A 25,667-nucleotide genomic window follows, 5' to 3' on the forward strand; every position below is an offset into this window, starting at 1 on the left:
TTTTCTCCCTCTTTGCATCTTAAGGGACATTAGGAGACACAGTGACTTGGGGAAGCAGAGAGGTTCATTTTCTCCAGCTGGCCCATATAGCAGCTGACAGTGTTTTTGGCAGAATTGTCAGCATCTTTCCCCTTTCTTGTGTTCCATCCCTCCCTTCAGTGGTCTATTGGCTGTCCAAAGTTTAACCCAAATCACCACGTGCTCCCAAATCCTTGTACTCCCCATCTCCCTCCCCACTCAAAGGAAAACTGCAAATTTTTTAGGAGAAATTTTGCTGAGCTGGCAGCCCTAAAGAACTAGTCATCTGATTATCTCATTAAAGCAATTTACTCTGAGTGTGAATGAATCTTAACCCTTTCAGGGATCATATGAATCTTGAAAGATGTTTGTCAAACCCAAATAATCCATGATTGACCACATTTTTAGGAGCTTTGAGTATGCCTAACTACATGTGGATTTGTGTGTGTGTGTGTGTGTGTTGGTGGGTTGGTGGGGGCTGGGGGAAGGCTCTGGTTGGAATTATAGCTTCTTTCTCTTTTTATGCATATTGTCAGGAAGGGTGCGGGGAGAAGGAGAGTTAGGGGATGTGATGGTTGGGTTCATGTGTCAACTTGGCTAGGTGGCCTAGCTGTCTGGTCAAGCGGGCACTGGCCTGACGATTGCTGTGAGGCTATTTGAGGCTGGTTAATAAACCAACGGGATGGTTTGTCGGATCATCAGTCAGTTGATTGCAGCTGACTGATGACTCATCAAGGGGCGTGTCTTCCACAGTGAGAGAATGCAATTGTCTGGATTTGGTCTGGGTGATCAGTTGGAGGCTTATAAGCCGGACGGTTAGAGACACCTTCACTTCTTCAGCTGCTCGGTGAAGCTTTTCCTGGGGAGCTCGTCGAAGTTGCCGGTTCGTTTCCTGAGGAGTTCGTCAAAGTTGTCGGTTCGTTTCCCAAGGAGTTCGTCGGACGTCTTCCTTGGAGTTGACAGCTTGTTGACAGCTCTGCAGAATTTGGACTCGTGCACTCCCGCAGTTGCGTGAGTCACTTTTGCAATTTGATAATAAGAGACATCTCTCATTGTTTCTGTTTCCAAGGAGAACCCTAACTAATACAGGGGAGTAGAATGTAAGCAGAGAAATACACAGATCTGGCATTGAGGATGCATGAACTGCATACTTGATTAAGTAAAGACAGAGAACTCTTAGAATAATTTGGGGGAGAGATAACTGGTTAACTGATGGAATCTCAATTTATTTTTTTTTTTTAATTCAGAATCTCACAATCATGGAGGGATTTCCCCTTTCAATGCCTTTACTTGTCCACAGCATTGTTTTCTGATATCCTCTTGTAGACTGGTAATATCTTCCTGAGGTTCATTAATGGCTCCTTCTGCATTTTCTTTGGTTTTTCTCTTCCTTAAAATATCAGTGCCAACTGCAACTTTGAATCCTAACCTCAGAAAAACTTGATTGGAAGGACCCGAGGAAATCATTTAGTTATACTTGTCACTCTAGTTTTAATAGACATCTGTCCTTTTTGCAGTCCATTGGCTATCACACTTTTCCTGGTAAAGATTAGCTTGAATTACCTTTAAGGAACCACTTCTGCATGTCATCAGCCCAGGAGGTTTGCCTGAGTTTGACCCGCCTCAGCTAGTGGAGTGGGGAGTTCTGATTGGCTTAAGTAATAATATAACTATCCTATCCCACCTGGCCACAGTAATTGGTGAGAATAAGGGCCAATGGGTAAAGAGAAACAGGCCTGAAATTTTCATTCTACTATTGATGATAAAATTCCTCCCCGAATGTGAATTAGAGAATGTGTGTTCTGAATTGGCTGTAGCCATTTTGTCACCATGAAACCCAAATCCTCTGCGAGTGAAACCAAAAGAAAATAGGGGAAGAGGGTCCTGTGGGCATCACCAGAGCTCATGCATGTTGCCCCTGAGTGACTGAGGCTAGACTAAGCCAATAAATTCCCTTACTATTAACATAGTTTTGGGCTGGATTTTCAGTCATTTGCATGAGAGGATCCAAGAAGACCCACCCATGATGGGGAGTATATTTATTTCCAATGTAGCCCACTACACAGTTTTCTAAGTGTTAGAAAATTCTGAATATTTTCTTTACTGAATCTTCTGCCCATTTATTCTAGTCTTCTAACTAAAGCTCTACAGAGATAATAAAAATGTATTTCATTCTGTTATCCTCCAAATATTTGAGTACGGTTATTCTTGCTCATCCTCGTCACATCCCCAAATTGTCAATTCTGGGGGCTACATATCTCAACCAATTACAACTTTTCTTTATAGGATTATTCCGCATCCTCTGAATTACACATGTTGTACTTCTTAGTGAAATGTGGTCCCTGTAACTGAATACCCCACTACCAAGTAGGTCTACAGCTTTGTGACACACCACCATTTGAAACTCTAATGTTATTTAGGCAACTTCAATTATAATCTCTTTTTTAGCTGCTGTAGCACACCAGTGGTAACCTTAGTAATCCAAATATCCCAAACAATTTTCAATTAAAAGGGCAGGCTCACCTATCTTACATTTGTAGGATACTATTTTATTACAAAATGAATATATAAATTAGAAGACAGAAATTACAACCTATATTTTTTTATTGGAGAAGTTGTAGATTTACAGAAAAATCATGCAGAAAACACGGATTTCTCATATAGTCCCACTCAGCATAGTTTTCCCTATTATTAACACTTTATGTTAGAGTGGTACCTTTGTTACAATTGATGAAACAATATTATTATAATTGTACTATTTTTTTTCAGGGGAGAGTGTGAATGCAGTCCCCTCCAACACAAATTATGCAGTTGAGTTTCCCACATTTGGGGAAATTACAGGGGTCAGCATGCCCGGAGTGCAATGAATCAGACTCCCCCTGGGAAAATCACCTTGGTGACAATGGTGTCTCTCCTGCCAGGTAAGTATATAATTGTACTATTACATAGTCCAGAGTTTACATACATGTTCACTATTTGTATTGGACAGCCTTGAGGGTTTTTTTTTTTTTAACAGAAATACAACTTAAAATTTCCCTTTTAAACCATATTCAAATATATTTTAGTGATGTTAATTATGTTCACAATGTCGTGCCACCATCACCACAATCCATTAAAAAAATTTTCCATCACCTTAACCAAAAACTCTGTATCAATTTAGCATTAACTCCACATTCCCTACCCCACCCCGATCCCTAGTAATCTGTTATTTTATTTTCTTACTTTACAAACTTTTTTATTTTAATTATTTCAAATTAGTGAGATCATACAATATCTGTCCTTATTCCACTTCCAGGTTCGTCCATGTTGTCATATGCAACACAACTTCATTCTTTTTGATGGTTGAATAATATTCCATAGTATGTATATAACACATTTTATTTAGTCATTCATCTATTGATGGACATTTCTGTTGTTTCCATCTTTTGGCACTTGTGAATAATGTCACCATGAACATAACTGTTCGAGTCCCTGTTTTTAATACATTTGGGTATATACCTTGAAGTGGGATTGCCAAGTCATATGATAATTCTATACTTAACTTTCTGAAGAAGCACAGACTCTTTTCCACAGCAGCTGCACCATTTCACATTCCCACAGTGAAATGAGTGTTCCAGATTCTCCACATCTTCTCTAAGACTTATTTTCCATTTTTTTTAAATAATTGCCATTCTAGTGATTGTGAGATTGTTTCTCGTTGTGGTTTTGATTTGCATTTCTCTAATGGCTAATGATGTCAAACATCTTTTCATGTGTTTTTGGCCGTTTGTATATCTTCTTTGAAGAAATGTGTATTCAAATCTTTTGTTCCTTAATTTAATTAGGTAGGTTGTTTGACTTTCTGTTGTTGAGTTGTAGGATTTCTTTTTATATTCCGGATATTAAACCCTTATTGGATATGTGGTTTCCAAATATTTTCTCCTATTCTGTGGGTTGCCTTTATACTTTAATGATGAAGCACTTTGATCCAAAAAGTCCCATTTATCTGTTTCTTTTTTCTTTCTTTTTCTTTTACTTAATCACACTTTTGGTGTAAAATCTAAGTAACCATTGCAGAGCACAAGGTTCCTAAGATGCTTCCCTGTGTTTTCTTCTAGGAATTTTATAGTTTTGGTTCCTCTGTTTAGGTCTTGGTCCATTTTGGTTAATTTTGTATGTGGAATGAGGTAGGGGGTCCACCTTCATTCTCCTGCAATTGGATTTCTGGTTTTCCTTGCATCATTTGTTGAAGATACTATTCCTTCCCCAGTGAGTGGATGAAACTCTTATCAAAAATAAATTGGCCATAGATGTCAGGATTTATTTCTGAACTCTCAATTCAATTCTATCAGCCAATACGACTGTCCTGTGCCAGTACCATGATATTTTAACCACTATGGTTTTGTAATAAGCTTTAAAATTGGGACGTGTGAAATCTCCAACTTTGTTCTTGTTTTCCAAGATGGCTTTGGCAATTCAGGGGCACATAATTTTATGGAATTTATAAATTTATTGGCTTTTCCATTTCCCCAAAGAAGGTGGTTAGAATTTTTATTGGGATTTTGTTGAATTTATAAATTGCATTGGATAGTGCTGACATCTTAACAATATTTAGTCTTTCAATCCTTGATCATGGAATATCATTCCACTTAATTAGGTCTTCTTTGATTTCTTTCAGTAATATTTTGAAGTTTTCCATGTATAAGTCCTTTACATCATTGGTTAGATTTATTCCTTTATATTTGGTTATAGTAGTCACTTTTTAAGTGGTCTTGATTTCCTCTTCAGATTGTTCATTACTGGTTTATAGAAATACAGGCATACCTTGGAGATATTGTAAGTTCAGTTCTTGACCACCACAAGAAAGTGAATTAGTGCAATAAAGTGAGTCACACAATTTTTTTGGTTTTCCGGTGCATATAAAAGTTATGTTTACATTATACTGTGGTCTATTAAATGTGCAGTAACATTATGTCTAAAAAAAAATGGACATACCTTAATTGAAATGTGACACAGAGACACAAATTGAGCACATGTTGTTTGAAGAACAGTGCCAATAGATTTGCTCAATTCAGGGTTGCCACAGACCTCCAATTTGTTAAAAACATCATATCTGTGAACCATAATAAAGTGAAGCATAATAAAATGAGGTAGGGCTCTACTACAGATTTTTTTGCATGTTGATCCTGTACCCTGCCACTTCAGTGAAATGTTTATTAGCTCTAGTACCTTTGTTGTAGATTTTATTTGTCACTTGAGATCATCATTTGTGTTTTTGTTTCTTTGTTCTATTAATGTGGTGTAATATATGAATTCACTTTCTTATGTTACACCACTTTGCATACCTGGTATAAATCCCACATGATCAAGGTGTAATTCTCTGAATGTGCTGTTGGATTCAGTTTGCTAGCATTTTAAGGATTTTTGCATCTACATTTACAACAGATATTTATTTGTAATTTTCTTTTCTTGTCATATCTTTAGCTGACTTTGGTATGAGGGTGATGCTGGCCTTAGAGAATGAGTTAGGGGGTGTTCCTTCTCTTCAATTATTTTGGAAGAGTTTGAGTAAGATGGGTGTTAATTATTCTTGGAAGGAGTTTTTTTTGTTTGCTTTTTTTTTTTTTCTTTGTCTTGTACCATTTTGAATCCCTTCTCATTTCTTTCTGTATAAGTTTCAAATATCTTCTTTTTGGTTACAATGTGGCTAAAATTTAACATCCTAAGTCTATAAAAATTTTATACACTTTCAATAGCATACTCATGCACTTTTCCTATATCCCTCTGTTCCCCCACCTTTTTGTCGTACTTGTTGCACATTATATCTTTATACATGAATGTCCAAAACAATATACTTATCATTAATTTTTATGCATTTGTATTTTAGCACCTGTAAGAAGTAAGAAGTGGAAGTACATACCAAAAAATGCAATATAATAGTGCTGGCATTTATAATTACCCATCTGGTTACCTTTACCAGAGGTCTTTATTTCTTTATGCAGCTTTGATCCACTATCTAGACTCCTTTCCTTGCAGTCTAAAGAACTCCTTTTAGCATTGCTTATAGGGCAGGTCTATTGATGACAAACACCCTTAGCTTTTTTTTTTTTTCCTTCAATCTGAGAATGCCTTACTATTGCCCTCATTTTTAAAATGCGATCTTATTGAGATACAATGACATAATATACAGTCAAAGTGTACCATCAGTTGTTCACAATATCATCATATAGTTGTGCTTTCATCACCACAAACTCTGAACATTTTTCATTACCTCATAAAGTAAAATAAAAATTAAAATAAAAAAAGAACATCCCAAACTTCCCATTTCTCTCTTCCCCCTATTGTTCATTTGCTTTTTTAAATACAGTTTATTGAAATACACTCACACATCCTACAGTCATCCACAGCGTATGATTAACTATCCACAGCACCACCACACAGCTGTACATCCATCACCAGAATCAATCTTCGAACCTCCTTCCCACTCCAAAATAAAAATAAAAGCAAAAAAGAACCGCTAACTCTTTCCATCCCCTCCATCCCACCCTATCCTTCATCCAATTTTGTTTGCCATTTCTCCACCCACCCATCCATCCACACACTGGACAAAGGGAGTGCGAGCCACAAGGTCCCCACAGCCACATAGTCACACTACACAATCTTCCTAGACATACAATCGTCCTCAAGAATCAAGGTCACTGGGTTGCAGTTTGACAGCTTCAGGTATTTCCTTCCAGCCATTCCAACACACTAAAGACTAAAAGGTGACATCTATATAGCTCATAGGAATACCCTCCAGAGTGAACTCGCAACTCCACTTGAAATCTCTCAGCCACTGACCCCCTATCCTGTTGCATCTCTCTTCACCCTTTTGGTCAAGAAGATCTTCTCAATCCCACAGTGTGAGTCCAGTTCATCTCCAGGAGTCATTTCCCGCGTTGTCAGAGGAATTTACACCCTTGGGAGTCACATCCCACGTAGGGGGGAGGGTAGTGAGTTCACCTGCTGAGGAGGCTTAGAGAGAGAGAGGGGGCCACATCTGAGCAACAGAGGCTCTCTGGTGGGGGAAGGGGGGCTCCAATGCACAATTATAAGTGGGTGTAGCCCCTCTCCTGCAGCAAACAGCCCCACAGGGGAAAGCCCCCTGATCAAAGTATTGCCCTCATTTTTGAAAGACCTCACTGGATAAAAAGTTGTTTGTTGGCATTTGTTTTATTTTTTATTTTTATTTTTTTCTCCAGCACTTTAAATATTTCATCCCAATGCCTTCTTTCCTTCATGGCTTCCGATGGGAACTTGGAACTTAATATTATTGAGACTCCCCAGCACCTGACTGACACATTGTTTTTCTCTTGCAGCCTTCAGAACTCTCTTCTTGTCCTTGGCATTGAACAGTTTGTCTATTGTATGTCTAGGCACAGTTCTCTTTGAATTTTTCCTTTTCAGGATTCATTGAGATACTTTAATTTGCATATGCATATCTTTTTTTTTAATTTGGGTAGTTTTTTGTTATTATTTCTTTGAATATTCCCTCTGCTCTTCTCTCTCTTCCTTCCTCCTCTAAGGCTTCCATAATGTATATATTGGTATACTTGATGGTGTCCCACAGGTCTCAAGCTCTGTTTTATTTTTTTTTATGCAATTAAAATCCTTCAAAGTCTTTTTGATTTGTTTTTCTCTTTCTATTCCTCAGCCTGAATCATTTCAATTGTATTGTCTTTGAGTTCACTTGTTCTTTTTTCTGCCAACTTCAATCTGCTGCTGAAAGCCCCTAGGGAATTTTTCATTTCAGCTTTTGTGGTCTTAAGTTCAAGTAATTCTGTGTGGTTCCTTTTAAAAGTTCTATCTCTTTATTGAGATTCTCATATTGTTCATTCATTGCTTTCCTAATAGTCTTTATTTATTTCCTGTGTTTTTCCTTATCTCCTTCAGCATACTGAGAGTCCTTTTTTTTTTTTTTTTTTTAAGTCTTTACCTGGCATTTTCAAAGTCTGGTCTTTTTTGTTGATTTTTTCTTGATGTGTGTCTTGTTTCTTTGTATGGGCCATCATTTCCTATTTATTTATTTGTCTTGAGACTTTTTGCTTGCATATTTTACATTTGAATATTTTAAAGTGGTAACTGGGATTTAGTCCCTGAGCTATCTGTTCTTTAAAATTGTATCCAGCTAGTGTTATGACAGAGATTTCCTTGAGTGCTAGGAGGTAAAAAAACAAACAAGCCAGTGTAAAACAAGCAAGCAAGCAAACAAACAAACCAACAAAACCAAAAAACAAAACATCTTTCAGTCTTTTTAAATTGGCTCTGCGTTGACTGTTGCTCTCCTTCAGAGTTTAGGACTCCCATCAAAAAGATAAGCCTGAGGCGATTATGAAGTGTAGGGTCTTCTCTGTCTTTCCTGAGCATGCATCTTATCTTGGGCTTGTGCTTTCTTTTGCCTGATGAATTCACCCATTTACAGGAATTTTAATGCCACCTATGAAATATATTAACACTTCACCCCTCCCCACTGCCACTCTATTTTATGACCTAATGCAGGTAATCCTTTTCTCCAGGCCTCTTTGAATTAATTGTTTCTTACACTGCTTCTGCTTGCAGGGCTAGTTCTGGGAGGGCAAACCCAGGCAAGTTTCCTGGTTAGTCTTTCACGCTGCCACCCAATAGATTGGCACTGACCAACAGGCAAGGCATCCAAGCATGCACATAGGGAGATCAGAAATCATTGATCTCTTTACACAATGAGCACTACTAAAAGTAGTGGAGTTAGAAGAAATAGTTTACAATAAGGAATTGGATTAGAAGCAAGAAGAAGGAGGAGGAGGAAAAGGAAAAAGAGGAAGAAGAGGAGGAGGGAAAGGAGAAAGAAAAGGTGAAAGTGAGAAGGAAAAAGACAGGAATAGGTTTCTCATCAACCAAGATGGTGCTGTAAGATTCTCCAGTGTTGTTTCCCCACAGAATCGTTGAACAACTAGCACATCTAAGCATGCACATAGGGATTCCTCTGCTCCTTCCAGATCATGGCCAAGAACTCATAATGGTTGCACAGACTGGCTCTACACTGTGCTGGAAGGGCATGGGGGCTGTGTCAGCAAGAGTGCCAGGAGCTTCTCCTACCATTTTTAAAGCCGAGTTCTTGATTTAACACTTGTCCAGTTACTGCAAACTTTTAACAGTTTTCCAAAGTTTTGAGGAAGATGGGTCTGCCAATTTTTCCTAGTTGTTCAAAGATTCTGTGGGGAAACAGCACCCTGGAGAATCTTACAGCACCATCTTGGTTGATGAGAAACCTATTCCTGTCTTTTTTCTTCTCACTTTCACCTTTTCTTTCTCCTTTCCCTCCTCCTCTTTTTCCTCTTTTTCCTCTTCCTCCTCCTCCTTCCTCTTGCTTCTAATCCAATTCCTTATTGTAAACTATTTCTTCTAACTCCACTACTTTTAGTAGCGCTCATTGTGTAAAGAGAGCAATGATTTCTGATATCCTAAAAATTCTCTTAAATTTTTCAAGAATATTAATGCACAATAGTATACATGCTAGAGATTGGGAATGTTTGGGCATATTTAAGTTGGAATGTGAACACCTTAGGCAAGTTATTTAAAGTGCAGAAATATGTTTTTTCCCTTATCTTTCAAGTGTAACTAATACCTACCATGTGTGTGTACCTGACAGAATTCCCAAGAATGTCAAATAAATCATACACACACACATGTGTTGTCTGTGTGTGTGCATCACCACGAATCACTAAAGAACTAAGGTGTAATCATTAACATATTTAATATTTTAGGCTTCTTCATAAAATATTTTCATTTCCTTGTGGGATATTGGATGTGTAGGATTATCTAATACTAAAAGGGCAGGGAATTTCATATTTAAGATTTAAACTACTATAACTAGACTTAACTCTGTTTTCACAAAGAGGATCTTGTAGTAATCCCTCAGATACCTAGATCCCATTTAATTACCACCCTTAAAACTAAGGAAACATCTTTACAAAGTGGATCTTGGGTAGTAGAAAAACAAGTACAGATGGCTGGAATGACTCTTGGAGACTTTGTGGTTATATTGAACAGGAGCAAACAGAAATAAGATTCACAGAGACATAGAGGTAGAAGAGCAGGGGTCAGTCCTGGCTCTCTGTGACCTTCTGAATAGAAAATATTTAAATAATTAAAATGACACATCCAGTCTTCTGGGAATCCCCTTACACAATAACTGTTTCTTGAAATGGGCCATGGAGTTCCTTAGGGATATTTCTGGAGGGATAATTCTGGTTGTCAGTACAAATTTTCAACAATAGGTACAGGTTAACTTATCTACTACAGGTTATTCTTGCCAAAAGCCAACATAATTTTTAAAATATTACCATTTGCCGAAAACTCACTTATTCGACATCATCAGAAAAGGAGGTATTATACATAAATGAAATTTTCTGCAGTATTGAAGTTTAACCATTTTAAGAACCAGGTCTGCAGTGGTATGTAAGGTGACTAGATCTATTCCAAATGGGTCTGCACTATGACGAACTTTAAGTGCTTGTTTCTGTTGACAGTAAGTGACCTGACAGCAAGGGAAAAGCCATGGGCTGAAAAACCTGGTAACTAAGACTAAACAAATCATTCTAAGTAAAAGTAATAAGCTCTGAAACAGAGTTTGAGGGGGAAAAGACCCTGCACTTTGATACATGGGTAGCATGTATGACTATGTGTATGAAAAAGATCCTTGTAGTTAACAGCTAAAATGGCCATATTGTTCCTCAGATATCACAGAGTCAATGGGAAATCCTGTTCAGCCTGTACTCAAAGGGATAATCAACTTTTGCACTGACAGTGTGGCTACTCCTACCCCATCACTCTCATGGGTAAAATGAAACACTAGGGGAGAGTTTCATAAACAGATCAGAAAGAAGCAATGCTGAACAAAATATTTTGTGCAACAAAGATATATCTCAGAGAATGTTCCAAAGGAGTCAGAGAATTGCTGCTCCACCAAATAAAGGGAAATCATCAATGATATCTAAGCACAAAGTAACCCTTCTTTCTCTACATCTGGTGATGACTCTTTAAAAGATTGGAACTCTTGAGTAATTGCTCAAGCTAAGGATTAGATTTTTCTGCCATTAATAATAAGATTCCTAACTCAAGCTAGCAATAGTCCTGGCCATATTCCAGGAGAAAAGAAAGAGAATCAGCACAACTGACATGATGAAAAGAACAGGGAAGGCAGGAACACAACAGACACAGTTCCCTGTAGCCATGTCAGATTGAGTGAGAAGAAATTAGAATATCAAAACCCACTGCATATTATATATTGCTTATCGCATTCCATTATGCTTAAATTAATGGTGTAGTAAATTATATTGAAACTTCATTCCATAGTGTGCATTTATTCTCTGTAAGTACCTAAATTGAGGGTTCCCACCAGGTATTATTATAACACTATTGTCAATGACTGAGCTAGGGGGATCCTAAATGACAATTATAGTTAACACTCTGGTGTGCAAAGAGGGTAGGAGGAGTATAATCACCTCTTATGGTATACACAAGTTAACAAGGAATGTTCGTATCAGTCCCCTAGGTAGTACAATTAGTTGTTTTTCTTAGATTTTATTTTTGCTTTCTTTATGGATAGGTGATGTTTTAGATAAGAGCTATATTTACATATATTAACATGTATTTTAAAAAAATAGAAAAAACTGTTTTAAGTTCAAGCTTCTGAGTTTTTAAATTTAATTTGCAATTCAGAGGGGAACAAGAGGATACACAGCAAACCATAAATAACATGCAATAATAATAATGATGATGCAAAGTATCAGGATCTTCCTGCTTCCTCAATGGCTTCGCTTCATTTGTTTCTAGTTGTTTCTTCCCTTATTCACATGTATCAATCATGAGGCTGACTCTTGGACTTTGCAAAATTCTAAGCAAATTTTGGAGGAAATATGAATGGTGTACTTTGATTTACTCTTTCAAGTTTAATGAATCATAAAGTCTGTGGCTTTCAAGAGTACTACATAGAATCTAGAACTTGTTTGAAGTCTAGTATATATTGAAACAGTCAGAGCCAAGGAATGCAAATTTTAACTTCCTCACGGTTCCTCATTGTAATTTGTAATACTTCCTACCTCTCTTTCCCACCTTGTCCTCAAAAAGCTATCCTCCACCTTATTTTTTCCATAGACCTGTAACCCCTCAGCTCCTCTGCCCTAGGGATTGCTAAAAAACTAACCCACTCTATATCAAATCAAACTTTTTTCTTTAGAAAGTAATGAAGAGTAGGTAGGGAGAAAAAAGACTGATTATGACAAATATTGGTGAATAGTTCCATGATCCTGGAAATCGATCAAATAAATAATAAAAAGTGATATATTTCAATGAAGTCAAAGCATCACATGTAATTAACACCAGTATAATTATTTACCCAGAGATTAATTTATATGCATGCTTACTGTCAACTTTTTCACTCTTTCTGTCTCTTTCTTTTTCTCAGTTAACTGACACAGGGTAATGCTGTTTTTATTTATCCATATTCCTTACATACATCCAGAATAGTGTGCACACACAAACACATACACATACAGTAAAAACACACACACACAAACCAGCATTATTTATATAGGTTACTCAAATATTGTTGAAGCAGTATAAAGATTTAGAATAAATCAAAATATCAAATAACATGCATCTTGCAGGGCAAAAGGCATTACTGGTAAATAGCAAGAATGGCTTGTTTATGAAAATCAAGTCTTGTGGGATTAATTTAATCATTTTCAATGAATGACAAATCAGTGTTACAGGAGAGTGGCAGAGATGAGCTCTCTTGGTATGGTCAAGATCTTGGCTTGCATGAAAATCTACAAAGAAAACTAAAATTTAAAATTACCTTGCTCTATCCTTTTAACAATATCCAAAAGTTTTCAAGTTTCATAACTGAAAGTTGAGCCTCTTTAAGGGGAGGATTGCAGCAGGCTGCAAAATGTGAAAACTGCAAGCTTCATCAGCAAGAACGGCTATCAATGTTAATTAAGCATTCATTAGAAAAGAAGGCTAAGAGAGCTGTGGCAGAAGAAAGGAGAAAGAGGAACATCTAGCCCTGTTAGTAATTCAGAAAGTCAGAATAACCTGTCCTGATTAGAAGTTAAAGAACACAGTTTTGGGGGAGGAATACAGAAAAACCAATGAGCGGAGGTGTGTCACCTCCCTCCTTTGCTTTTTTATATCTTTCATTTTAGACCTCAAGAGCAGTTGTGCAAAAAGACTGAATGGATATTTTTTAAAGGTCAGTACTTACTGAGAAAGCAACCACCTTAAGAGTTTAAGACATCCTCGTAAGGACTGATTAAGAAGGCTATTGTAAGAAAGGTAATTAAGGCAGTTAACCCGGCATCAACCAGAACAGCTGGTGTGGATTTCCAAGTAAAACGTGAACTAGGTTGGATGTCTCACTGTCAATGACATAGTCCAGTGGCTGTTGGCTTTCACATAAATTTAAGAGTAAATTGTAATTTAGGCCTGGGAAGGAATCCAAGGGTTTGATTATATTAAGTAATAATTGGTAACTGCTGAAGAGAAATCAAAATTGTCTAAGTGTACTGAAGTAATAATGTGGAATGAGAGTGCCTCATAAACTGCAATGGATTGGCAAATTTTGACATATTAACTCATCTCATTCTGATATTAAATCTAATATATACTACTTCAAGGCAAAACCTGCCTTTCTTTTGCAAAATATCGTAATGGGTTGGACCCTGGGCATCACTTTAATTAATCCCATCGTTTTATCATACATCATTCTTTTTCCCTTATAGCACTATTACAAATGCAGTGGTGACAATTAAAGTAAACGTCTGGTCTGTGGCACTTACTTTTCAAATTTGAATGAACTCTATGCTTATAAACAAGCAAGGGGACAACAGGTCATTTTGTTTGCCTGAACTTGGAGATAAGAGGAAATGGAAATTACTTAAGGAAAATCTGTTAGGAAGACTGACAGTTCATGATCTGAAATTTTACATTGATTGGAAAAGCAGAAGCTTGAACAAATACTAGGAAGCAGGGCAAATGGTAAAACAAATGAAAACAAAACAAAGCAAAAAATCCAAAGAAATTAAACAGTAGTGCAAGAATAAGAAGATGAGATTATGGGCCAAGATGGTTTTGGTTAAGGAAATAGAAGTCTGTCAACTAAACTGTAAAATAAAGGAAGAAAGGAATCATCTAGACATGGGTCTGGGAGAAAGGGGTGGTTAAAAAATGTATCCAATTTTGTAAACTGGAAGTTTGTGCTAACAACAATATGCTTCCAATCAACATGCATTTGTTTGGTATAATTTGTGTAAAACTACTGATGAAGTAAAGATGAAATAGGAATTTGCATTCCATTGAAAGGAATGAAGACTTTAGGATCAATACATTTTTATTTCTTCAATTATAGTAACTTGTACTTAATGAGTACTTTCCAGTTTTCTCTCATGTGAGTTTTTTTACCAACCCTTTACAGTAGGTACGTTTCCCCTCCTTTGAGGAAATGAAGGCAAAAGAAGCCAAGTCACTTTCCCAGAGTTACATAGTCAGTAAACAGTTCTACAAGTATACTTATTTAAAAAAAAAAAAATTACATTTCACAAAGGAAAATAGTGGCTGTTAAGTATTGAGTGGTATAATCAAACAAACATTTTTTGAGTGTGGTTTTGTTTAAAACCTGACCATTAGTTTCAATGTTACACCAGTTTGTCAGCGTTCAAGACATACTGGGATTTTAATTTAAATTGCATTGAATTTAAATTTTTATGGAGAGCTTTTTTAAAAAACTTAAGATTTTGAGATTTCCTAACCACAAACATGGCTTATTGCACCATTTTAGGTTGTCTTTTATGTCCTTTGGAAATTTTTCTTCGTAAACATTGTGTTTATTTCTAATTATTTCCAGTAGACTTGCTTTTTGTTTTGATTGTGAATGTTATCTTTTTAATCGACTACATTTTCAATTGGCTATTGTTGGTGTATAGGAACACAATCCATTTTTGCATGTTGATCTTGCTGAATGGGAACCATCTGGACATCCATGGTTACTCTCTTAGGCAAGCTCCAGAGTCATCATTTATTCATTTGACCAATATTCTTTGAAGAAAGTTTGAAAACTCATTAACTATAATTATGTTATGCAACATAGTCAGTTTTTTAAAAATGTGAATGAAGGTCCAGTACTAACCATCCCTAGTAACTGTTCCTTCATGGTGATTCAGGGAGGAAGATAGTGAAAGTGTCCTGGGGCTCAAAAAGAGCAAATCACTATTAAAATACAACACATGTGCACGTGCACGCACACACACACACACACACACACACACAAGCCATCTAACATTATCAAAGCTCTTCCTCTTGGAGCTCTTTATTTTATTAATGTTTTAATTTAAGTATTCATGGAGAAAACCGTACAAATCAGAAGTGCATGGCTTGAATTTTAAGAAGTTGACAATATCTATGTAACCGACATCCTGATCAATATGCAGAACATTCAGAAGTTCCTATATATTCATAAGCTCATTGCGTTCTATCCAGCCATACAAACCAGAAAACCTGGAATCTCTGCTAGCCTCTTCGTCCTCCACATCTGCATATAAGTAACACTAATTCTTGCCAGTGGCACCTGCTGATCCTTTGTATCCATCACCTCCTCTGAAACTTTATTGTCCCAAACTACTTTTAGGATTCAAATCTCTCCTTAGTAGTCAGAGCTGGTATTTCCTTAGCCAGCCTTCCTGATGTCCAGTTTTGCTCTTCTTAAATCCATCAGGTTCCCTACTACCTGGGCACCAACTCCTCCAGGAAGGCTTCCTTAAACCCTCTGACTGGACTCCTCAGTGCTCCTAACCAACGCCCTTACTCCCACTGTTTGGCAATTATTTATTTATGTTTCCCCAAATAATTTTTATTCATAGTTTTACCCCAAAATTTTAGTAGATTGGCTGATATCTATTAGATGCTCATAACTTATCTAATGAATTAAAAAAGCAAAGGTGTTATAATTGTCCGTACTTTTAACAGGCAATCCTCAAACTGCTGCTATATATACCAATTAAATTATGCTTTGGGATCATTTTTCCCTTCCAGGCCATCCTTTGGTGTTTATTTTGATTTGACCTTTATCTGGATAATACTGCTGGGTGAGATGGGTGTCATAAGGGTTATATGATCTGACTCATGCCCCCAAATGATGGACAGGGTTGGTCCTCAATTGGATAAATGTAGATTCTCTGCTTCAGATATAGAAGAACAAAAGTGTTTTCCATTAGGATGACAGAGAGACCCATGGGCATTCCTGCAATTACATATTTAAGAATACATGTAGAAGAAGCTAGGTTTGCAGAGACATTTTTAGTAGTAGTGTTTGTTTGTTTTGTTTTTTTAATGCAGAGTCATTATAGGTCCTTATCAATTTAAGAACTAGAGAATAAGTCACTTCTAAAACAGGAGGTGGCTCTGAATGTAGTGCCTGATCACTCTAATACACAGGCTCCACTACTTCTCTTTATTACTACTGCATGGTTTTGCAGCATTCCCTGTGTTTGCTCTTTCTTCTAATGTGGGTGACGAGGGAAGGAAAGAAACACTTCAGAAATGAAAGATTAGTTTCCTAAATCATAAAGATGAGCTTTGTAATCATTTTCCTTTAAGCAAGGAATTAAAGGATAATAAAAGCCCTAATTAAGGACCTCGTTAGCTTAACTAGATTTTCATATGCAAAACACTGTTACTGAAGTGCTGCTATAGAATGTAAAAGCATCCTGTCCATAGCACATCCAAAAAGGAAGCATCTCTACCAGGACTTTTATTTTGCTTCCTTCTCTCTGTCCACTCAAGGTAATCCCTTCTTCCATGACCACCAAGTATCTTAAACCCCTCCATGATACCTTCTTTTCTTTTTAGATTCCCAGTCATTCTGCCTCTCCTTTCATCTTCTTTCAAAATTTGCCTTAATTCATTCATTCATGAAATGAATTTATGTCTATATGCCAGACATAAAGCTAGGAGCTTGGCAAGCATGGGTTAATACCTCGTGTGTGTTTGCTTGTTTGTTTGTTTTTGGTGTTCTGACCCATTTGTTCATCCTTAACCTGATACATAATGACTTTTTTAATTCTTCTTTTGCTAAAGGCAAAATACCTTTTTCTGGGAGAGGGGGGCTTACAACTTCTCACTTTATTTCATCTTTCTTTCCTCTTTTATACTATAACCCTAATACTGGCCACTTTTGACTTTCCCATTTACATGAGTGGCATTACAATATGATATTCTATCTATGCCCTTTGTTATTGGTATATATTAAAATAAATCATTAGTAGAGATAACAGGCATACTTTTTAAAATGCACTTTTAAAACTGAACAGAGCTTAGGCAATGACATGCAGAATGATTCTCCGTGCTTGACTGGGTAAATGGCAAGAACACATATTCTTCAACAGGATGATATTTTTGGACTTGTTTAACATAGTACATTACAGGAATTACTGGGTGAGGAGCTGAACATTCTCAAATTATATTACAGTCAAATATACATATTTGTCAAATACATATTCAGTCAAATTCCTTGGGTTTTTCTTCAAACTCATAATCTAAAAAAGGGAGTTGGGCTTCTCAAAGTCCTAAGATTTTACTCAAGACATGTTGAATCATAATCTCCTACAGGTGGGGACTGAGAGTCTACAATTTCAAATGGACCTTAGGAGACTAAGACACTAAACTTTGAGAACCACTGGAATAGAGTTTTGAAGCTAGAATTGGCTAAAATTCAAGCTGCATCTCGGCTCCATTCCCTGAGCTTTGACTTCCTCATCTGTAAAATGGGATTAATAATATCTGCTTTATGGAGTTGTTGTCAAGATTGAATGAAATAATCTGCTTTTTTGTAAAGACCCTAGTTCATAGAAAGAGTGCAAGAATTAAAAATATTTGCTATATATATTAAGAATCAAATTTCTTCTGTTTTTATTTTTTTAATTAAAGGTAATTGGTTCTTGATGATTCTTTCTTGTCAGCTTTGTGAATCTAAGTAGCGCACTAGGTCCAAAAAACAAATGGAAAGTTCTTTTGAAAATAAAGTGAAACCAACTATTTAGTCAAATAATGTGGAAAGGATGAAATACACAAAGATTGAACAATTTTTGTTTGCTTTGCGAGTTTCATTCTTGTTAACAGCAGTTGGGTGCCTACAATGCATTAGATCCTGAGAAAGAGCAGAAGTAGAAAGTAACTTGGGCCACAAGAGGTACATTATTGATCCAGGCAAGGCCTCACTGAATATTTGAGCCTAACAGAACAAGGCAGGATGGTCAGTGGGAGGTACTTCTAGAACTCTTAGTTATCAGGAAAAAGAAGACAGGGTTGAGAGTGAGAAAAGGACAGAATATAGAAGCCAAATAGCAGGAGGGTCTATTCTTACCAGTGCCTTAAGTGGCAAGGTCAGACAGAAGTGCTGAAGCCACTTTTGGCAAACTCAAAAAGGGTCAAGACCAAAGGCAGACGTGAGTGTATGGTCTATTCTAGTATTATTTAATTAAAAAATAAAAGAACAAGAAAACAGTTTGGCTATCTACATTACATATGGTAGGTGCTGAGTAAATGTTTATTGAATGAACAATAAGGAAAACGGAAGAGATTGATTAAATAAAAGTAATGAAAAACATACTCACTAATGCAAAAGATAATCCCAACATTCAATAAATATTTCCTCAGCACCAAATGCATGTATTATGCAGTGTTGTACTCACATGTGTGCGTGCATGTGTGTGCATGTCCATGCATCTGTGCTTGGTGGGGTTTCAATAAAAGGATAAATAGGATTCCAGTCTCTGATCTCAAGTGTTTAGGATTTCAAGAATAATAATATTTCAAAACTGGAGCATTTGAAAACCCAGTATATTTAATTTATAAAACAAGTCATAGAAATTCACTGTTTATCACCTTATTGAATTCAAGAACAACAGAATACATTGGCTTTGTAAACATCCATTTAAGACTTACGTTCTGAAATTATAACCCTGATCCAGTATTAGATTTTATTTTGCTGTACTCTATCCAGGTATTTACTAATATAAGAGATAGCTAGTGTAAAATGTTTGTCTCAAAAAATGCATTTGTTGGCTTGAAGGTCATTGTGTTCCATATAAAGCCTGGAATTGCAGCTTCTGCTTCTGCTCCTCAGCTGATTCTCTTGGTGAGACATGGTTTTCTTAAGGTTTTTCAAAGTCTGATTATTTACCAACTGAACATGCTAAAATACAATTTCTTTCAGTCCCTTTAGGATTTTTTTTTTTTAACAAAACTTCCCACAGTAACTTAGGCATAAAATTCATGTTCTCCAAAATTGAATGAACAATCTATTACTAGAGAATAGTATTTAGTAATACTCTAAATAATGATAAATGAATTTACTGGGGACTTGCTATATGGTAGGAACTATGACAAGCAATTTCTATGGATTAATTTCATTTAATCCTCCCAACATACCTATGTGGTAGACACTACTATTGTCTCCATTTTACAGATGAGGAAACTGAGGCACAGTAAGGTTAAGTCAATTACCTGTTTGCACAGCTATTTTACTTTTGCTTTATTAACCCAACTTCAAACCTTAAAGATGCCTGATTTTTTGTATTGTAGAGAAAGAAAGGAAATGCTAATTTTAATCCCCTGAAATCTTTTCAAAATTTATAACCAGGTGAAAACAGAGGAACATAAAAAGCTGAATGTAACCCCCTTTGATACTCCAAGAGAAATGAGTAATAGATACATCAGTGTTCCTTTAGGAAATCAGAAATAGATTTCATTTTTAACCCCAATTATCCAGTGAGTCATTTGCCATATCTCTTGGGATACTTTTCTCTAGCAAAAACAGAAAGGATACCTGAGTTTGACATTTTCATTTTCTTAGAGTCGGCATGCCAAAAATGATGACCAGCAGAGAGCTGCCCAAGAAAAGTGATGATGGTGACAGCAGCAGATGGATAGTAAACCATTGGCACATTGGAAATAATCAGACATCATCCTACAGCTGGAAAATCAGCAAGGAATGAAGATCGGGCTTTCTCCTCATTAAATCTGTAATTAAGGCCTCATTCTGCTTCGTTGAAATCCTGCTGTGTTGGTGGGTGATACCTTCTCTGTACTGGGGTGAGGGAACCCCTACGCATGGCAGTGAGTGATAAGTTAATCAAAAGGTGGTATGGAAACAAAAGAAGGTCAGTGAGAGATTTAAGAAAGTCCATAAATAAAAATGAAATAATTCTCATCAATTTCCACATCCCTATCCCAATCTGATGTAGGACTTCAATGGTATGGAAAAATATTGAGAACTCTGTGCTTGCCAACATGAATTTTGATGGCAGGAATAAAAATCAGCAACTGTTTCATGAGCTTAATAAATGTAATTCTCTGGCATAAATAAAAATAATAAAATAGCTAATTTTCATAGATCTTTACTGAGACCATAAGAAGTATGGCAGTGTCAGATCTGTGGTATATTTGGCCAAATATTTAAACTTGCCAGAGGCGATACAGGATTTATAGAAAAGAATTCTTGCCCTATCACATTAGCATTTGAATGTGAGGCATGTTTCCAAATACTGCCAGACTCATTTAAAGTAAATCCTGATTTGTCATCCATGAATTTATACAAACATGTATAATTGCTATTATCATATCAGCCTATATATTCTCTTGAGGTAATACATTTTGTAAACTTATTAATATTTATGTAAGTATAGACCTATAAATTTCCCCTTTTATACTTAAGAAGACTGTCCAGCTCTCATTTTCCTGAAATTTAATGCATTAACACTGACCTTTCATGACTTGGTAAACTAGAATTATAGCCGCCTGAGTTTTTCTTGATTGGAAAATAATTGAAATATCTGTTGAATAAAATACAATTGACTTTTGCAATAACATTTAGTGTTGTTAAAAAAATCACTATATATTATTCTTTTAATAAGAGAGAGAAAAGTGACATATAATTGATTATATGTAAATGAGATATGAATCCCAAATGTCTATAGCAGCTATTTCACAGAAGATACTTTATCTTGAGAGAAGAAAGACAGACCAATAGTCTTTTGTTTTGTTTTATGGCCTAGACACAGGCTTAAAATTCTCACATGCAAATAGTTCCTAAATTCTGTCACCATGAGTTTCTCAAAGAAATGTGGGCTTGTCTTATTTTGCTATAAGTGAAAAGATACAGGAAGCAGAAGTTCTGGAGTTGGACCATAAATCTGGTGTTTACTAGTTCTGTAACTGTGCTCAGTAATGATCCTCAATTGGTAAACTCTCAGAGACCATTTTCCTCACACATCAAACGGGCATAAAAAATATATATGCATCTAACATAACATGAAAGTACTTTGTAAATGGTAAAGGACTGTTAGAAATGTTAGTTGACTGATGTGATTTCAGGGGCTTAACAAATCCTCAACATACCACACTTTCCCTAACAGATTTCCATTTTCTTTGGAGTGCCAACACAACTGCTTCCTCAGACACCAGACCCCATTTGTCATCTAAGGTTTGCATGAACCCAGAAACCAGGAATCACTTCACCATATTTTAAGAAAAGCATTTTTAAGGAAGTAGAAAACCAGACAGTTTAGAATCACTGTTGTGCAATTTGGTGAAAAACATCAGATGTAGTATATCCAGCTTTCAACTTATGCTCTAAAGTAAGGCTTCTCAAAATTTAATGTGTCCACAAATCACTGGAGAGGAATATTCTTAATACAGACTCTTACACAGTAAGTCTGGGGTGGATCCTGAGATTTGGCATGACTGACAAGCTCCCAGATAACGTCAGTGCTACTGGTCTTTGGGCCAAACTTTGAGTAGGAAGCCTTTAGACACTCTACAGGTGCATTATCCAATATGATGGCTCCAACATGTGGCTATTTAAGTTTAAATTAATTCAAGTTAAATAAAATTAAAAGTTCATTTATTATGTTGCACTATCCATATTTCAAGTGCTCATTAATGCAGACCTAGAACATCCCCATCATTACAGAAAGCTCTGTTGGACAACCCTGCAATAGAGCTCAGCAGAAAAATTCAGGAGGGGATAGAAAACATGTTGTCTGGACCTAACAGGTTTCCCCTCACCCCTGTGGGTTCTAAAGTGGTATTCCCATAGCTGCGTCCACTTGGCATCAATCGTTTAATCTGCTGCATCCCTCACATATAAGGAGGATTTTAATGACCTCATCATGCGATACACGCTTGGAGCTGTAACGACAGGAGGGAGATGGTTTTTCTGTGAGTCTCGGCTTTTAGAAAAAGAGGAGAGAAACTGAATGTCAGTTCCCTACCAGCAGGAAGTAGAAGAGGGTCCGATGATGCCCAATGAGAGAATGACGAAGAGCCAGCCTTGCTCCTCTCAAGGGAAGAGTGGAGTGATATTAATCAGCACACTATTGTGTACCAAGAGGGTTCTCTCAGGAGAAGAGCAGTGCATCTGTCCCACTCACACATCAAAGAGCCCCAGCAGCTGAAAATGCTTGTGTCAAATCTCCACTCAGCCTCTTTCTCCTTGCTTTCCTTTCCTGGTTCATTTGCTATTCTGTAGGCTGTTTAGCAATAAGCCCTTCATCTGATTAACATTTCAAACCCATTGTTGGTCTGTGCTGGCTTAAATGAACTAATCATCATTAGTACTTCAAAACCTGTCTGGCTATGCCTGCAAGGGAAAAAAAAGAAGGAAGAGAAGAAAAGGAAAAGGAAACAAGCCTGCCTCTTTAAATAAGCATTCCATAAGTAGTTGGTCAAGACTGAAACAAAAGCAGAATCCTTAGTATTTTAAGTGTTAATGAAGTCATGGACACAAATAGGAACCAGGAAAACAGAGGCAGAAATTTAAATACGTATCCACTGGGAAATAATGGGATAGAAACTATTCAGAAAAGTAAGGAAAGAAAGCCTGAGACTGCATCCCCTTTGCTCTGATTCCTTTTTCCTGTGGAATATTCATTTATGACTGATACCAGAGCAAAACTTTTTGTAGGATTTTAAATTTTCTATTCTTTATATTTTACACATTTCAGGAGAAATATATTCCCAAGAGTAATGGAGGTAGGTCATCTTTCTATTTTTGTGTACTACTGACATTATGTAACTTTTAATGTATATTTTGCTTCCTACTATAGAATGTGACTGAACCTATAATATTATTAGGCCTGGTAAGCCATCAACCTGGCTAAACCTGAATTTACAAGAGGAGTATTTTTTTTTTAATTCTAGATCAGATATCCCCTAGCAAGTATATCCATTGTTTATTCCTCTTTATTATTTCCCACAGACTAGCTGATCCCTGGGATCTAGTAGTGTGTTTCCCAAAGTGTAATACCTGTAAGAGAGATGACTGAAGATGATGCAACATCACAGCCTAAAACATCATTGAATCATATAGTGTGAAACTTATTCTCTTTTTATGTCTCTTTGAATCCTTTGATGGAGTCCAGGAGAAAGTCTTTTCGGTACCTTACAGGTTTAACATCACTTCCAGTTGCCAATCTTCCTTTTTAACAAATAAAGCAGTCCTTAGGCTCAGAGTCTTCTGAGGGAACCCAGATGTAAATAAAAATTAGTAACATTTTGTTTTCATAGACTTCATTGTTTTTTAACATTTTCCTCTATTATGGCACATTATATTGGTTTTTTATTCATGGTGGTAATAACATGTTTCTTAAAAATACATTTAAGTAAAAAATAGTCTATTTAAAGGAATTATTAACTGCATAATAATGCAAGGTAATATGGTAGAAATAATAAAAGCATAGCATAATTTGAAGGGCCTCTTTGTTTTGCTTTGAGGGATGATAAGGAGAACAGATGCATTGCTCCTTAGCTCTCAGTATCTGTATGCATAGTGGGTTCAATTTCTGCGTCAAAGATTTGGCGCACACTAGGACCTTAGGGAACGATGTTTCACGGAAGCCACAGGTGGGAAGACGAAGGAGGAAATGTCTAATTCTTTTAAAAAAATGACTGAAGAGGCTGGTCCTAGAGAGCATTCAGGTGGCTAAGTGGCGGGAAATGGCAATGCAGAAAAGCAGCAGCAACAGAAGGGGGTACTAAGGAGCTGTTGGATGATGAGCAAGCAAGGAGGCATTCCCCCAATTCTTTCTAACTTGACTGATTTTGGTGTGGTGAGTTGCTGAGAGTTTGCCATGTGCTTTTTCCAAAGTTTGCTTTAAAGTGCCTTCTTTAGGAGGGAGAGGAGACACAAGATTTATTTATTATGTGTCAACTCATTGTCACATTGCCATTTTTGACAACTGGAGCCAAATTTATTCTGAGAAGCAAATTTTCTGGAGCCTTCTGTGTCATTGATTTCCCTAACATGAAATCACAATACTAGTTCTTGTCTACCAGTTTGTTTTTAAGAGGAAAACCCTCACAGGTGTCTGATCACAATAGCACCTACTATTCACAAAGGCAGTTTGCGTTCGCCATGTTCACGGATACAAAATGGTACCAGATCCTGAGACTCAACGTGTGGTCTGTGGACAAGTAGCCTCGGTATCACCTGGGAAGTTGTTAGAAATGTATAATCTTTGGCCTCGCCCTAGACTGAATGAATGAGAGTGTGCTTTTTTAAGGTGATTCATATGATGCTATATTATAAGATGTAGGATCTGTCTTCAAATAGCTTAACAACCTAGTTTGGAAATAATACTGATATTAAAACCATGAAGCAAAAACTAGTGGTAGTAGGCAGTATAAATGGTAGGATATTAATTTAAACAAGATAATCAATGATCTTCAAAAAAGGTCGGAGCAGGTCAAATGAAGGAAGTATGATTTGAACTGTCTGTTAAAAATTATCTAGAATTAGGAGACAGAAGCAAGCCATCATCTTGGAGTGTGGTGATGATTTTTAGGCAAATACAAAGGGAAGATAGAAATAAACATGCATCTTAAATAAATGTAGAGAAAACTTGCTTAATTAGAGCGAACGATGCATGCTGGGGACTTGTGGAAAGTGTGGGTCAGTTTTGGTAGTCAAGCAGAGGAATTGACCTTTTCTACCAGAGGAAATATATACCATCACTGATAATATGTGGACTAGGAAATCACATAAGTAGAACCCAGTCTCTCCTACATACTAAATGTTCAGCATTTGCAAAATTGAGTTGGTAAAACTATATGTTTGAGAATGATTGCTCTGGACCCGTGGGAGTTAAGGAGAAATTGCAGGGAAAAATGCCCAAATGATACAGGCTATAAATATCCTTAGCATGGGATCAGATGCCTTGAATAATGTCTGTTCAGTAGAAGACAAGCAAAGACCTTAAAAACAATAATTATATGTAAAAGACTAATATAGTCAAACCACTGTATCACAATGACTATGCTGATTTGAATTTGTCTCAATTAAGAAGCTCTTTCATTGAAATAAAGTTTCTAAAAATGTTGCTTAATGGCACTACTACATTTCTGCTCAATTCATTCAGCTGAAACCCATGCGCTTGTTATGGACCATTTTATTCCCATGTTCTGTTGTAACCAAAACAACAAAAATGAATGTAAAGCCTCATATTTTAATTTAGGAAGCACCTTTTCTTCGAGTGAGGCAGCATGCTGTACCAGTAAAATCTTAAGCTATGGAGCCAGCCTTCCATTTGAAATCTGGC

The 25,667-nt window shown here is 36.6% G+C and overlaps 1 long non-coding RNA gene and 1 other non-coding gene across 2 annotated transcripts; one reads left to right on the plus strand and one right to left on the minus strand.

Annotated features, from left to right (window-relative positions):
• The first annotated feature begins 969 nt into the window (after positions 1-969).
• LOC119533964 lies at positions 970-25,412 on the plus strand. Its single transcript, XR_005216933.1, has 3 exons — positions 970-1,029; positions 2,788-2,939; positions 19,925-25,412. It is a non-coding gene; the product is annotated as an uncharacterized LOC119533964 (long non-coding RNA).
• LOC119510495 lies at positions 2,785-2,947 on the minus strand. Its single transcript, XR_005211950.1, has one exon. It is a non-coding gene; the product is annotated as a U1 spliceosomal RNA (small nuclear RNA).
• Positions 25,413-25,667: the final 255 nt, after the last annotated feature.

This window comes from Choloepus didactylus, chromosome 1 (genome assembly GCF_015220235.1).
Source record: "Choloepus didactylus isolate mChoDid1 chromosome 1, mChoDid1.pri, whole genome shotgun sequence".
Classification (NCBI taxonomy): domain Eukaryota; kingdom Metazoa; phylum Chordata; class Mammalia; order Pilosa; family Megalonychidae; genus Choloepus; species Choloepus didactylus.